This window comes from Rhipicephalus sanguineus, chromosome 9 (genome assembly GCF_013339695.2).
Source record: "Rhipicephalus sanguineus isolate Rsan-2018 chromosome 9, BIME_Rsan_1.4, whole genome shotgun sequence".
NCBI classification, from domain to species: Eukaryota; Metazoa; Arthropoda; class Arachnida; order Ixodida; family Ixodidae; genus Rhipicephalus; species Rhipicephalus sanguineus.
In genome coordinates, this window is record NC_051184.2 from 16,583,926 (window position 1) to 16,600,635 (window position 16,710).

Genomic DNA, 16,710 nt, shown 5'->3' on the forward strand with positions numbered 1-16,710 from the left:
TGGCTTCCCAACAACACTGACCGTGGGAAAATTTTTTCGGTCGTTTCTGACACTTGGAGGACCAAAAACGGGTATAGCTCCGTCGCTGCAAGGTGACGTCAGAAAAAGTTTGGCCTTATCGCGGCTGATAAGGCCTTAACTTTTTCGAGTGCTTTTTGATGGCTATTGCTGTGAAGCAAACGCATCAGGGAACTTTCAACTTGGAAGCTCGCTGTTTGTGGTGATATGGTGCATCCGTTTAGGTCTCACCAAGTCAAAAACACCAAGAACGGAGGCATGTAGAGGTTCGCTTGATTAAAAGAACTGTGCTCATTATTACATATATTCATTACGCCGACGACTTCCTTGTACGTCTTTCCATTTAATGCTAGTAGGGCCGTCTAAGCATGAGAAACCGGCACCACTTGGAGGTCGTTTTAGTTGGGGTATATTGCCGATAGCAAGTATTATGGGCTTTTTTTACGCTGACCAAAAAACGTGTCGTTTTAATTGGTCAGCGTAAAAAAGCCCATATATACTTGCTATCGGCTATATATACCCCAACCAAAACGACCTCCAAGTGGTGCCGGTTTCTCATGCTTAGACGGCCGTACTACGCATTAATGGAAACGACGTACAAGGAATCCTCGGCGTAATGAATATATGCATAATGAGCACAGTTCTTTTAATCAAGCGAACCTCTACATGCCTCCTTTGTTGGTGTTTTTGGCTTTTTGAGACCTAAACGGATGCACCATATCACCACAAACAGTGAGTTCCGAGCTGAAAGTTCCCCTGATGCGTTGGCTTCACAGCATATAGGCATCGAAAGCACTCGAAAAAGTTGAGGCCCTTATCAGCGCCGATAAGACCAAACTTTTTTTTCTGACGTCACACCTTGCAGCGACGGAGCTATACCCGTATTTTTGCTCTTGCAAGTGTCAAAACGACCAAAATTTTTTTCCCACGGTCTGTGTTCTTGGGAAGCCAACCACTTGTAGTGTTGCATTGTGGGTGTGGTGGCGGGAAATTTAAAATGCATTTCGCAGTATTCTTTTTTTTTTTCGCTTCAAAGGGCCAGAAATGTCCAAAAAAGTTTTCCCGCGGTCTTCGCCGTAATCAAGCCAACCTCTTGCAGTGGTGGGGTTGATGGTTTGAAAACAAGATTTCCAAAAGATAAATTTTGGCCAGAAATTCGCACGAAATGAATTTTATGGAAATCTGACGAATTAATAAAATATCGAAAAACCAAGATTTTCAAAGGCTATAGGCTCACCATTTTGGCCAAAAAGTAGCACGAAATGGATTTTCAAAAGCTATAGACATAGCACTTCGGGAAGTACGCTCTAAAATTAGTCAGCGAAAGCCTTACAGTCGCTGTGGCGAAGTGCTTGAGCGTCAGCTTCGAGTACTGGAGGTGCCGGTTCGAATCCCAGTGCCGATTGGTTACACTTCGGGTTTTTCTGAGGTGCTGGCGAATGCAAAGAACTTGCGGTTGGTTGTTCGTGGCTGTCATGTTGAATGGTCGCCCAATGAATTACTGGGAAGGCGTCTGGCCGCACGTTTACAACCGCATAGGGGAAACGCGACATTGTCCGCAGGTGTCAGAGGCAGATAATTATCGCCGCCACACACAAGGTAGGTAGGCAGTCGTGATGGGACCGACGGCCTTGACATATACAGTTATGCTTTTATTTTGAAAAAAAAGGAGATTTTTTTTAGCAAAAGAGGACTTCCGTTTCGGTGGCATGGACAGGCCTAGGCGGGTCCCATGCCAACCAATTTGGTCGTCCTCCCCAAGCGACTAAAGCTTCGAACTGCCGGCACCAGGCTGAAGCCGCGCTTGTACCTATTTTACCGTAGGTGCCCGGCGGCAGATTGCTCTGCCTCCCACAGACACAGCGGATGCTCCACTTATAAACCATGCCTGTGGTGGGGTAAGAAACGGCCAGAGGACTTCCGACAACCTCATCGGGCCACATCTCGAGGTCGTACGCCCATATCACCGAACGCCAGGTGGGGTACTTCTCTACCCTTTAGAAAGGACCGGTGGGTTTCCGGCCGGCCCTGGGAATCGAACCCGGGACCTACCGCATTGGAAGCAGGCGCTCAAGTATTTCGCAACCGCTGCGGTGAATATTCTGCTCATATATGATCAGATCAGTTTCGTCAAAAGGTAACGAAAGTAAAAAACAAAAAAGCGAGATCTCACAAGGCGCTGGGATTCGAACCCAGTACCCTCTGCATTCGAAGCTGGTGGTCAAGCATTTCGCCACTTCTTGGTGTCTTCAATGGTGTCTTACTAACAGCACAGACCGTGGCAAACTTTTTAGCCCATTTCTCTGGCCTTCGGACGAAAATAAAAAAAAAGTGTAAAGGCTTTTAAATTTCCCGCCACTCTAACCACAATGCAACACACTACAAGAGGTTGGCTTCCCAACAACACAGACCGTGGGAAAATTTTTCGGTCGTTTCTGACACTTGCGGGACCAAAAATACGGGTATAGCTCCGTCGCTGCAAGGTGACGTTAGAAAAAAAGTTTGGTCTTATCGGCGCTGATACGGGCCTCAACTTTTTCGAGTGCTTTTCGATGCCTATTGCTGTGAAGCCAACGCATCAGGGGAACTTCAGCTCGGAATCCCACTGTTTGTGGTGATGTGGTGCATCCGTTTAGGTCTCAAAAGCCAAAAACACCAAGAACGGAGGCATGTAGAGGTTCGCTTGATTAAAAGAACTGTGCTCATTATTGCATAATTCATTACGCCGAGGACTTCCTTGTACGTCGTTTCCATTTAATGCGTAGTACGGCCGTCTAAGCATGAGAAACCGGCACCACTTGGAGGTCGTTTTGGTTGGGGTATATATTGCCGATAGCAAGTATATATGGGCTTTTTTTACGCTGACCATTAAAACGACACGTTTTTTGGTCAGCGTAAAAAAAGCCCATATATACTTGCTATCGGCAATATATACCCCAACCAAAACGACCTCCAGTGGTGCCGGTTTCTCATGCTTAGACGGCCCTACTACGCATTAAATGGAACGACGTACAAGAAAGTCCTCGGGCGTAATGAAATAGCAATAATGAGCACAGTTCTTTTATTCAAGCGAACCTCTACATGTCTCCTTTGTTGGTGTTTTTGGCTTTTCGAGACCTAAACGAATGCACCATATCACCACAAACATGAGCTTCCGAGCTGAAAGTTCCCCTGATGCGTTGGCTTCACAGCAATAGGCATCGAAAAGCACTCGAAAAAGTTGAGGCCCTTATCAGCCCCGATAAGACCAACTTTTTTCTGACGTCACATCTTGCAGCGACGGAGCTATACCCGTATTTTTGCTCCTCCAAGTGTCAGAAACGACCAAAATTTTTTCCCTACGGTCTGTGTTGTTGGGAAGCCAACCTCTTGTAGTGTGTTGCATTGTGGTTAGTGTGGCGGGAAATTTAAAATGCCTTACGCGGTTTTCTTTTATTTTTCGTCCGAAGTTGCCACGGTCTGTGCTGTTTGTAGACACCATTGAAGACACCAAGTGGCGAAATGCTTGACCCAGCTTCGAAGGCATAGGGTACTGGTTCGAATCCAGCGCCTTGGGATCTCGCTTTTTTTGTTTTTCACTTTCGTTGCCTTTTGACGAAACTGATCTGTCCATCTTAGATGAGCAGGGTATTCACCGCAGCGTTTGCGTAATATTGAGCGTTCGGCTTCCATGCGTAGTCCGGGTTCGATACCCAGGGCCGGCCGGAAACCCACCGGTCTTTTCCAAAGGCAGAGAAGTACCCCACCTGGCGTTCGTGATATGGTCGTACATCTCGAAATGTGCCCGATGAGGTTGTCGTAAGTCCTCTGGCCGTTTCTTATCCCACACACATGGTTTATAGTAGCATCCGCTGTGTCTGTGGGAGGCAGAGCAATCTGCCGCCGGCACTTACCGGTAAAATAGGCACAAGCGGCGGCTTCAGCCTGGTGCTCGGCATTCGAAGCTTTAGTCGCTTGGGGAGACCCAATTGGTTGGGCATGGACCCCCATAGGCCTGTCCCATGCCACCGAAACGGAAGTCCTCTTTTGCAAAAAAACTCCTTTTTTTTTCAAAAAAAAGCATAACTAATATATATGTCAAGACCTACCTTGTGGCTGGCGGCGATAATTACCTGCCTCCGACACCAGCTTAGTATGTCGCGTTTTCACCTACGCTGTTGTCGCCAGACGCTTGCCAGTAACTCACTATGCGACCATTCGTCCGGCTGTCAACAACAACCAACCGAAGTTCTTTGCATTCGCCGGCACCTCAGAAAAACCCGTAGTGTCACCATTCGGCACTGGGGTTCGAACCCGTACCTTCCATACTCAAAGCTGATGCTCAAGCACTTCGCCACTGCTGCTGTTACGATTCCCTGACTAATTCTAGAGCTTACTTTCCTGAGTAATATGTCTATAGCTTTCGGATACCCTGAGCTTCTCTATTTTTTAGCTTTGCTTCATATTTGGTCAAGTTGAAGTCATGATCATTTCAATAGCCTGTGGGGCCCAGAATTTGTGATTTCCTAAAAATTATTTCGTGCGAATTTCCGGCCAAAATGGTGAGCCCATAGCCTTTGAAATCTTGTATTTTCCGATATTTATTAATTCGTCAGATTTCCTAAAAACTTATTTCGTGCAAATTTCTAGCCAAAATGGTAAGCCTACAGCCTTTGGCAATCTTGTATTTTCGATATTTATTAATTGGTCAGATTTCTGCAAAAGTAATTTCGTGCGAATTTCTGGCCAAAATGGTAAGCCTTTGGAAATCTTGTATTTTTCGATATTCATTAATTCATCAGATTTCCTAAAAATTGTTTCGTGCGAACTTCTGGCCAAAATGGAAGCCTACATATAGCCTTGGAAATATATTTTTCGATATTTTATTAATTGGTCGGAATTCTACAAAATTAATTTCGTGCGAATTTTTGGCCATAATGTAAGCCTTTCCAAAAGCTCCTGAGCTAAACGTTCCCCTTGTGCGTTGGCCTCGCGGCAATAGACTTCGAAAAGCAGTGAAAAAGTTGAGGCTCTTATCAGCACCGATAAGACGGAACTTTGTCTGACGTCACACCTTGCAGCGATGGAGCTATGTGCGTCCCTTTAGTGTCAGAAACGGGCTTCCGAGCTAAACGTTCTCCTTGTGCGTTGGCTTCACGGCAATAGACGTTGAAAAGCAGTGAAAAAAGTTGAGGCTCTTATCAGCACCGATAAGACGAAACTTTTGTCTGACGTCACACCTTGCAGCGATGGAGCTATGTGCGTAGTGTTCGTCCCTCAAGTGTCAGATACGACCCCAAAAAATGCCGGCCTAAGTTGTTGGCAAGCCAACCTCATGCTGTGTTGACTCCAAGTTGGTATGCGGAGCGGATGTTGTGGCGGCAAATTTGAAAAGCATTACGCTATTTCTTCTTCAAGTCCAGAAGGAGCATAGCTCGGCGAGAGGAAAAGGCGCTATTTCTGCATCCCTGAATGGGATTGTGTCTCAGCGTCTGCAGGGGAACGGGGAGAGGGAAATAAAGATGGAGAGAGGAGAGAAGAAGAAGAAGGAGAGTGGCGTCCAAGGCTGAGGACATGGCGGGCGGCTTCTACAGCCGGTTGTCCAGTCCAGTGTCCCCAAGCGAAGAACCGTAATGAAGACCTGGGTGTGTCGGTTTGCAAGGAACAGAAGGTCCCTCTGCGTAGCTGCGGTCAGGAGGCGGAGAGCGGCGATCGAGGGGGCTCGTTGAGCTGGAAACGCGAGGAATAGTCACACGAGGTGCTCGTCGCCCCGCATGCAATTGCAGGCAGGTTGTGAGGCTCTGCTGAGGCGATGACGCCAAGCCGCATGCCAGGAGCAGCCGACCTGTAGACGCGGGAGGAAGGACTGCACCCTCTTCGAGAGACCCTGGTCAGGCAGCCGGGTCGGTGGTTCCTGTCTGGCTACACGCTCGTCTGGGTGGCAACTTAGCAGTAGCCGCCTCAAGGTGACCCTCGAATAGTCAGAAGCAACTACAGCATGACAGACAGCTGCGGGTGCGCTTTTTTTTGCCAGTACGTCTGCCTGCTCATTCCCTAGACTCCGACGTGAGGTGGGACAGATGCAGGAACACACGGACGTCACTGGCAATGAGGGCACGCAGCTTGGTGGCGAAGAGTTGGCTCCGATAGCTGCCCGTGCCGGTTTCACACGGCCAGCAGCGCGGCTCCGACCTGTGTAGTTGGTGGTGGTCCAAAAAAACCCTCATCACGCACAGCTAGCGCGCGTACACCAAAGAAATAATAAATAAAACAAATAAATTTTTTTACGGGGCTTGGGTTTGAGTACGGGTCTCCGCGGTCCGAAGGCGAGTGCCTTCAACACAAAGTCACGCGCCTATGCATGCCCAATGTGAACTGAACTGAAGCACGCGAATGCGTTCTACTGACGATGCAAAGACAAACGGGAAGCAGGCACCTGATGTGGCCGCTTCATTGCAATATTCGTGTTGGCGGACTAAAAGCGATCTGCTGCGCAACGCTTAAGGCCGATATCAGGAATTGCCCACTTCAGGAAAATTCCGACTTTGAGAAAACTGAAACTGTTTCCATGCTCGCGTGACGGTCCTTTCGTTGGGCCGTTCAACAGGCTGACGAACGCTGGAAGAACATAAAAGACGCCACGCAAGCAGCGTTGTGCGGACGGCCGCTAACTGTAAAGAAAAAGAAAGAAAGAAAGAAGGAAAGAAAGAAAGAAAGAAAAGAAGAAAGAAAGAAAAAAGAAGAAAGAAAGAAAGAAAGAAAGAAAGAAAGAAAGAAAGAAAGAAAGAAGAAAGAAAGAAAGAAATCAGTACGTCAGACACGCCCACGCCATTGCCCCGATTGAGGAGGGTTCCTGATGTGTTTTTTGTAGCGTTAGCTACACTTGCCTAGCCGGAGCCGATTTCGCGTGGAGGGTCATGAGCGGTGCTGCGCATGCGCGAGGATCAGTGATGTCACACAGCTGGGTCACCGGAGCTGGCATCTAATGCGCTCTCCGACACCGCCGCGCGCGGCTCGCTGCTGCTGGTCTGCGCGTTCGGGAGGAGTGGCGTCGTAGGTGCGGCAGACCGCTGGCGCTTGCGCGCGCGCAGACTCTGCCATCGCCGCGCGCGGCTCGCCGCTGTTGGTCTGCGCCGCATTTGAGAGTAGTGGCGTCGTAGCCATAGACACGTGGCGCCGGCTCGCCCGCAGCTATTTGCCTTCGCTGGCAGTCCCCGTCTGACACTGCGCTGGGGCTGCTTGATAGCGCCTCTAACTGGCGTTTGCAAGTGGTAACGCCATGGAGAAGGAGAGCGCAAATGCTGCTCGACGGCGCAGAAGAGCCAGAAGCTTATCTCATCGGATCCCGAAGTAGTTGCCTGGAAATTAGCGGTTCAGCGTACGAAGAATGAACAGAAGAAGGCTAATAATCCTAGACAATCTGGAAAGCTAAGAATAATCAGCTGAACCTTTGCTTACACTACGTATATCCTGGCATAGCCGAGCTAAGCCACAAAATTTTTTTTCTTGTTTTCGCTTTCTTTTTTTTGCACGAAGATGCCAGAAACGGGCCAAAAGATTTCCCACGGCCTGTGTTGTTGGGAGCCAACCTCTTACGTCGTTAAGTGTCGACTCGCGATAGTCGCACATCATAAAGTAGATAGTTCTAGGTGTTACGTCAGATAAATGTTAGGCCTTATCGTGGGTGATAAGGACCTGAACTTTTTCGAGTGCTTTTCATGTTTTATTGGAGTGAAGCCAACTTATCAGGGTACTTTAAGCTGCCAGGTAAAGCTGTTTCCCTCCTTCAGGTGGGGGGAGGGACGCAGCTGCACCTGGCCTCTTGCTTCCTTGACACATACTGTGCTAAGATAAATTCTCTTTTAGCAAGCCTGCGACGGTGAAATCGTATGCGCTGCTCTCGGGACGTGTTACTTGAAATCTCGCCCGCAGATAAGGTCTATGTCGGTTTCATCTGCTGGAATTGCTCTATTTAAAGAAAAACAAAATTCAACTCGGTTGCTATGAAAGCAAGAAAAAAGGTTATATAAAGTGACTCGAATCAGTTGAACCTGCATGCGTATTAGAGATATTGAGTTACTTTTTTAGGCGAACAAAAATTAAGTTTCGAATGATGTCACGAGTTCTACAAAAATCATCATTTGCGAGGATGGTGTCCGTTAAATGGACCAACATAATTTGAGTAAGAACTCCACCTTTGAATGTGTTCCTCCTTGTTTTTGTGGTGGGCCAGCTTTTACACTTACCTTTAAATGAATGGCCAACTTCAGCGATGAAGAAAACAGAGCTAGGGGACATGTCCTTTATTGTTAACAGTTAACTATACTTACGTATTCGTGGATAACGAAGTACTTACTGTGCACTGCTCCCGATTGTTTACTAACGAACAGGAGACTAAGAGCCATCGTCAGAAGAGTCGTCTAAGTAGCGTCATCACAAACCACGGGCGTAGCCAGAAATCTTTTTTGGGGGGCACCTCCTTGATCTGAAGTGGGTGTCGGGCAGACAGATGTGATGGAGTGTAATTTGAGCTCTGTATGCCATAGCAAAAAAAAATTTCGGCGGGGGTGGGGGGGGGGGGGGGGGGGGCCCGGGCCCGGTGTGCCCCCCCACCGCCCTGGCTACGCCGCTGTCACAACCAACCAGGCTGTTCTTTCTCAAGACGGTGGCTGTGAAAGTCGGGGTGCCTTTTCTTCTCTCTTGTTCACCTTTCCTGACGAGGCCCTCCTGCCGTGGTATTGAAGCTCTCTATTCAAGCTTCAGCTCTGAGACATTACTGCCTTGCATCGTAAGAAAGTGTTTTGGGGAGATCGAGTTCGGTGCTTGCAGCAAACAGCGGTTAGTGCAGGGCTCGTCGGTTTCAGGCTTATCCTTCCGTCACAAGCTGCAAAGACTGGAAGTGAATTTCTGAATACTTTCCCACTCTTGTGAACACACATAATTTTAGAGAAGATGGAGAGGTCACCGTCTCGACATAGTCGGAGTACCTCTGTCCCCATATGAAGAACAGCACGGACACTCTACCACTTCACGACCACTGCAGTTAGCACAAAAGCAGGGAGCTGGGGCTTCAATTTGTATATTTGTATGTGTGCGTTTTTTTTGTTCAAACACACATACACGTACATACAAATCCAAGAAGTCGGAACACCATATGAGACCCTGCTAAACCCCTGCTATTCATCTCGAGAGCTGTTTTCTCACTGCTCTTTACCTTCCCTTCGCACTCCTCACCACGATGCTACGCCATTCCTCCTTATATGGGCTGCAGAAATTAGTGTGTGACCGGGCTAGTTGGTTTGCTTCTTTCCTCATCTCACGCCGCTGCCTTCTCTGATGCAAAAATAGTTCTTAAATACCGCACGAATGATTTACTCTAGTTGTAGCCTGACCGCTTATACGTTTTCAAAAGGCCCTTTGAGGGACGCTTTAACTACCTAGATCTTGGTAAATGATACAGTGCAGAAAATAGTATGAGGGATATAAAGTGGCGCGAACAGACAAGGATATACGTCGCCTACTAGCTGCACCATCGTGTATCATGAAACGCATTGCCATTCTCTTCAAATTAGGTTTCGTATACATGACAGTTCAAACATTCTAGACCAACTATACTTGCCGACAAAGATGCTCCCAATATGTGTTTCATAGCGAACCCAGCCCTTTTTCAACGAGTGTCTCGGGCTACACTGTCCTCGAATAATTTTTGTGCAATGCCACCGGAACTCAGTAAAGTAGCAAGTCCCAGATACAGTTTTCCCATATGTGCGAATCAGATCAGCAGTAAGTGAATTTGATAACGTATTTCCTAACAATGCTACACTAATGCCGGTTGTTATCTAAACAAATTGTTCGAAGACCACCTCACAGTCTACAGCAGTGGTTCTCAGCCATGGATGTTTCAGGACCCTTTTGCACTGGTGGAAGTGATGAGGAACCCCTTGCAGTGTAGAGAGAGAGAAAGAAAAAAAGGGGGGGGGGGTCATAAATTAACACAACATGCATCGTGAAATAGGTGCCTTTCGTTTCTCCCTGGTTAAGAATCGTCAAACTACAGTGCCACGCCAATTCGATCGCAACAGCTTGTCAATAAGTTATGCGGTCTGCAGCCATTCAACCCGTTTCTAGCCATGTTTGCTCTTCAAATGTGCACGCCTGCAAAAAGCATGCTCGAGTAATATGTCGTACAAATATGCAACAAAAGCTTTACAGCCATCTATCGAAAGGGGAAACATAAATCACCTCCACCACAATGCAAATTGTTAAGCGGCGAAGCATACAAAAAGTCAGAAGGAACCGTTTTTAAATGCGAAGCATTTCTTGGCGAACCTTTGGCAGTTGAGCGTTACTATCTATCTATCTATCTATCTATCTATCTATCTATCTATCTATCTATCTATCTATCTATCTATCTATCTATCTATCTACTATCTATCTATCTATCTATCTATCTATCTATCTATCTATCTATCTATCTATCTATCTATCTATCTATCTATCTATCTATCTATCTATCTATCTATCTATCTATCTATCTATCTATCTATCTATCTATCTATCTATCTATCCGCCTACGTCTGGGTGCTCTCATGATCGCCTCTTTAACTTGGTGTAGACCAAAATTGGCATGGGGCATGGGAGGATCTGAAGAATATGGCTGTCGGGTCACGACATAAATAACTTGAAATTCCTGTCGTCTACGTCGTTAAACCCTTTCCTCCAGACACGTGTGGCACATGCCCGTTTACCACGGGCCGCGGTGTACGGGTATGCGCCACATGTGATTGACAGTTTATATCCACCCAGGAACCGCGAGAACGGACATTGGTAATTTAAATGCGAGAGCGTTAAGAAAAGGTGACATCAGCCGCGTTGACCCGACGTATGGAAAGAATAAAAATTAGGATCCCAGCTGCAATCGAACCCAAGCATTCTGCGTGGCAATCAGGTATTGTACCACAGAGTCACGCCAGGTCTATAAACTGGTTTGGAAAAACAGCCTCTACAGGCGTAATGTCGGTGCAACGTCAATTGTGGTTGTGGTGCTGGCTGTCTAATTTTACAAGAACGCAATAAACACTAGATATGTACTCCTGCGATACAGGCGTCATATCAGGTTGATATCTGTGGTTCCAGTGTTGGCTCCGCTTTTACAGCAGTCTAAAAACATTACATTTGTATTCCTATGATTCAGCAAGCTATATTGAAGCATTGCTCGGCCATGGAGGAATACTTTAACGAAAGTTACGTGTGATATTCACACGACTGCACCATAAAGTGCACTTAGTTTCGATAATACTGACGTATGTACTCTAACGTGACGGTTGACATTACGTCACACCAAAAGTTACCCTTAAACGCCAGTGTTGTCGACATGCCTGGTAAGCCCACGAAGTGTACACAGCTACTAAACTTAGAAAAACACGTCGATCCATCGTAATTCTTGGCTCAAAGACATAAAATACAGCATAGAAGTAACTCGTTGACTGCTTCAGCATGAAACCGATTCCCATAACGCTTGGGATCTCGTGGGTCCGAGGAGGGGTTTTTCGGACCGCAAAATGGCTTCGCGGAGCCCTGGCGTCCGCGGACTCCCATTTGAGAACCAACTGGTCTACAGATAGATTCCCATCCAATGTACGGATGCTTCCATTATTATGGAGTGGGCATTTATACGACAACCTTAAGCTGCTGGATTCACTTCGACTGCCTGAATTCACACCAACGTTCTAGGTAGAAGTAATTAGACTAATTCTATCATTGTGAACTCCTTACGTAAATTTCTTCAGTGGTTATATTGAGTGATTGTCTGTGCTGCTTTGACAGTACCAAAGTCCGTTTGGTTTGAGTGCCAGGCCACAGCGGATTAATGCTAAACGAGGCGGCATCTTCAGGCCCAGGCCCGGAAGTTCTAAGACCCGATTACAAAAATTTTGTATTCAAGAAGAACATGCCGTATCCTCCGTTCTAAACGGTACAGATATCTCTTCAGCGTCCTAGGTTCCTTTGGCACAGCACATTGTGTTGCACAAGAAATATTGACGTTTCATTAACTGCGCAACAGAACACCATCACTGTAGATTTTTATTCGCATCGGTCTGGTTTTGATCTTTCCTCTGAACGTTGCCATTGTAATCAACCGGAAACCGCAGAACACTCCTTTATAGAATGTCGCCAGTATGAAAACCAAAAGAAAATACTCGTACAAACTCCTTCTTCGAAAACTGGGGCTTCACTTTACCGCGGATCGGTGCTACTCTCCCTGGGGCCGTCAGCGGCACTGAATCACTACAACATTAACATATCTGACGCCATATTTAACTTTATGGCGAATCAAAGAGGCTGCCGTGCTAACATTATAAGATCCCTTTTTTATTTCCTTTTCATTTTAAAGAAAAATTTAACAGTTCCTACTTCTAATATAATATGCAGAATTCGTAAAATACTAGTTACAAGAAATCGGAGTCATTTTTATTAACATGCCACCAAAAAAAAAAAAAGAACACCCACACTCAAATGTTTCAGTTTGTTTATCGCTTGTTTGCGAACTATTTTTTCTAGCATTCTTTTCTTCGCAACTTCTATTGACGCACGACTGATGCCCAATACATGTAGCGGCTTGAGTCATTCGGCCAGGACAATTTGGACCCCTTCACAAAAGCAAAGTTTGAAAAATGAGAGAGAATACAGAAAAAGGCCCTAAGATTCACTTACAACTTATATGGTCGCAGCTATATCAGCGAATTATTTAGAAAATGCAATTTCCCACCAGTGACTAAAAGAAACCGCGTGACTAAAATTGTGAATACAGGGAACTAACGGCTTTTATATTAACTGTCAAAAACGGCCGTTCCAAGTTCTAAAACTCTTCTAAAAGTATTCGATATTCGACTCGATTTCCTTCCGGTACTATTTGATTCGAATTTGATCCCAAAAATCTTTATTCCCTGATTGTGCTTTGTAGTAAAGTTCAGATTTGAAGACAGCGCTAGTCTTCGTGGCGCTTGTCCTTTGCTTATCCTGCGCTTGTCCTGTGTGTATTTATGCTTCGTCCCCGTGTCTTTCGCGCTTTATAAGCATGAACAGATTACAACCAGGCCAGATAGCGTCTATGACACTGTCTATGAACGACGGTGCTTCTTCGTCGGCACAGGCAGCAGCAAGCCCACCAGGTCGATCAAGGCGTGAAGTGTTAGTAACCGATAAGTCGAGTGTTCTTGCAGCTGTCTACCACTTTCCTTTATTGGCGCACTAAAAATCAACTCTAAAGATTATCCATAAGTTTCGCACATTCACTCCATCATTTCACACACTCGCTCACGGCACGTAAGTGTGTCAGCAGCAGACATCGTACAATCCTTCTTCACAGATACCTTGACCCCGACGATGTCAACGACTAGGTCAAGGACAGGTGCGAGTGGCCAGAAATATGGCAACTGAACATTGTTTATATCTCGTTGAGGCGAATGCGTGGGGTCTTCGCCAGGCGTGCAACTACGAGGCACTGGAACCGCACACCCAGCCAGACGTGCACTCTGGCTGGGTGGGTCAGTTGCTGGCGCACGACGTGACCAAAGAAGTCGTGCTGGTGAAGGGGCATGTGACACCGTCACAAGCCGTGAACAGTAGGCCCCAGTGCGCGCGGGTTTCCGCATGGTGAAGTACTGCACATGCGTAGCCGGACACGGCAGAGTTTGCAGCCGTGTCGGCGCTGTGGTATGAAAGATATAAAGTACGAATCCGCAACATTAATTCTCATGAGTTACTAAGTGGGTCATCATCGGCTTGCGTACCTTTCTTTCGTATCCAGGATGCAACATGGGTGTTTTCTTGCCGCCAACGAAATGCTGGGAACGGAGGGGCGTGACGATGGCGACACATGGAAGTTCTTCTTATTTACTGAAGCCACCCACTGCTGCTGCAGTTCAGGCGATGAAGGAAAACGATGCAGCGCGAACATGCCACCTTGCACTCACTGCGTGGCGCACACGATTGCATTTATCTTCAGCTGCTTGTTCGTTCACCCGTACACGACATAGTGAGGGCCAGATGACTTGCTATGCGAATGCAGAAAATTTCCTGCGTAACGGAGACAGGCGCGTATCACACTCACACAACAACGTACCGAAGCAACACAAACACAACAATGCCACAGCCCAAAGCACGATGGCAACACTGAGAGCATACTCTTGACCCCTTCAGCTCACTGGTTCGAGGGTTCTCCTGTCCAGGATTTTCATCGCTTTTGTAGAGGGCGCTACACGCCACGCTTTTTATATATTGTGTAGTTGAGTAACGGTGCACGCGCTATTCGTTTGGTTAGCACTGCTCTGAGTCAGGTGCGTATGCGCGGCAAGCAGCCGTCAGCACTCAGTAGTGTGATCAAGGAACGCGTACGGCACCCGAAACGTCTCTGCGTTTTCACCTTGACTTGGTCAGTGACCGTATCTTGATCCTCAGCACCCTTCCTCTTACATGGGTCTCAACAATTGGGTCTGAAAGAGCGGGGACGCTCCCTGTAATGGCGGAAAAGCCTGACGCCGCGTTTTCTGGAGTACCTGGAGTGCCGTCACCAGCGACCTTCGCTCACCCAAGCGCAGGTTCGCACAGAGCTAGGGTTGAAGCTCGGGTACGGACCCTTCTTTATTGCGTGGGCGCTAAAGCTGGACCCATGCTAGCGTCTTTGAACTTGTCGGCCGAGGAAGTTCAGTCGTATACAGCGCTGAAACAAGAAAGTTGATCTAGTATTTCGTGCACCCATAAAAGAAGATCACGAGAGTTTTCACAAGCGGACGCATGGTAAAACATGGTAAAAGAATGCAATACGGCGCAGCGTCCATCGAGGACAGGCTGGTTCGAGACCGATTGATCATTGGTTTGTAGGACAGTGTGTGTGTGTGTTTAAGCAGCGCGGAGAGTTGGGCTAGTTGGTACGAGTTCATTCTGGTCGAACTGCGCAAAGGACGGGACACGAAGAAAAGCAAGACAAACGAGCGCAGACTAACAACTGAGTTTATTGAACGATGAAACCAGCCTTTTTAACAGCCTCAGACCATATGACGCGTCCCCCTAGGGGCTAACACAGGAACCGCTAAAAGCCATGAAAATAGCAGGTTAAGGAATTATCAATGAAACAGCTGAAAAGCTATCATTAATAAACTCAGTTGTTAGTCTGCGCTCGTTTGTCTTGCTTTTCTTCGTGTCCCGTCCTTTGCGCAGTTCGACCAGAATGTGTGTGTGTGTGTGTCTATATATCGCGGCGCGCGCGCGTGCCGCGATACATAGAGACTTTTGCTCCAGACAACGTCATATTTCAGCGACTGAGCAAACAAGCGTACGCAGCTCGAGCTAGTTTGTCACCAACCATGAACTAATATAGACGGAACATGACTAGCCGAAAGATGACAAAGATAAAACACACTCGGGGTGTGTATAACGAATGACAAATTATTATCTTGGCGACACCGGAACAGCCCCAGACGCGTCAATAACATTTGACTTTGCCGGCGAGAGGCCATGGACGCAGGTCCAGCTAGAATACACCGTCTGTTGCATCGCCATTCGCGCAGTGTCAACCATTGTTCCTTGCACGCTGTTGTGTTTACATGGTCAACCCGCTTCACGCTTTGTCGACCGAGGGGTTAGGAAAACTGTAGCTGCCTTATGTCTAGTGCACTTAGATACCGGGTGAAAGGCTTTCTTTAGATCATCCCATTGTTTTCCCAGCGCACATCTTATCTCTCGCATGCGGTTCTGACCCAGAACGCCATTTGTGCTAGATTGATGTGTACCAAAACAAAGCAGATTTGCAAATTCAATGGCTGTTTTCTAAGTTTTTCTCTTACCTATGCAGTAGTGAAGCCCGAAGACCATGGGTGCATACTTTTTTTTTTCTTTACAAGTACGGAGTTTGGAATGAAGTTGTATATCTCACATATACCTGTACATTTGACCGCGGGTGCACTAGATAAAGAGCAATTTTATTGATATCCCCGGAGATTTTAGCCTGGTTTATCGCATGGCTTGCAACTCCAGGTGTCGGGTGATGAGTATGATATATACAATAAACACATATACACACAAATAATATGTGCAGTCACAAACACACATATATATACACAAAATAGTCATTCATAAAGTTTCGTTAAGGCGAGTACTTAAAAACACCAACGGCGCTTTTTGTGTTGCGCATCGCACAGGCGCTGCTTCGTCTCGGGCCGAGAAGGTGCCGCAGCGCCAAGCTCAAGCCACGTTGCAAGTGAAGTGCTGCCTTGATTTCGCGCCGAAATCTCCGCGCATGACGTCACGGATTTAAAAGCGTATTTTTCGTATTTTGGAGACATTCGCTCAACGAAATTTCCTGAAACTTGGTATGTTAAGTCTATGGCCACCTTAGAGGACAATGCACTTCATATTTACTGATCGGGAACCACGCACGAACAAGCAGACGCCGTCAAAACCTATGACGTCTCGGTGTTTGGCGGGGGAATATAGAGGTGGCGTCGCCACCTACATTTGTTTTTGGTTTTTTTTTTTTTGCGTGTTTTCTCTCTTACCGAGAGTCTTCTCGCGGAAAACGTGGTGTTTTTGGTATCGTAAATGAGTCATTTACTAATACGAGAAAAATCGTTTTTCTCTTTAATGTCCCTTTAAGTCTTCCCGAGTCTTACATGTGGTGCACGTAGGAGAGTCCGACTGGTTAATCTTGTGCTT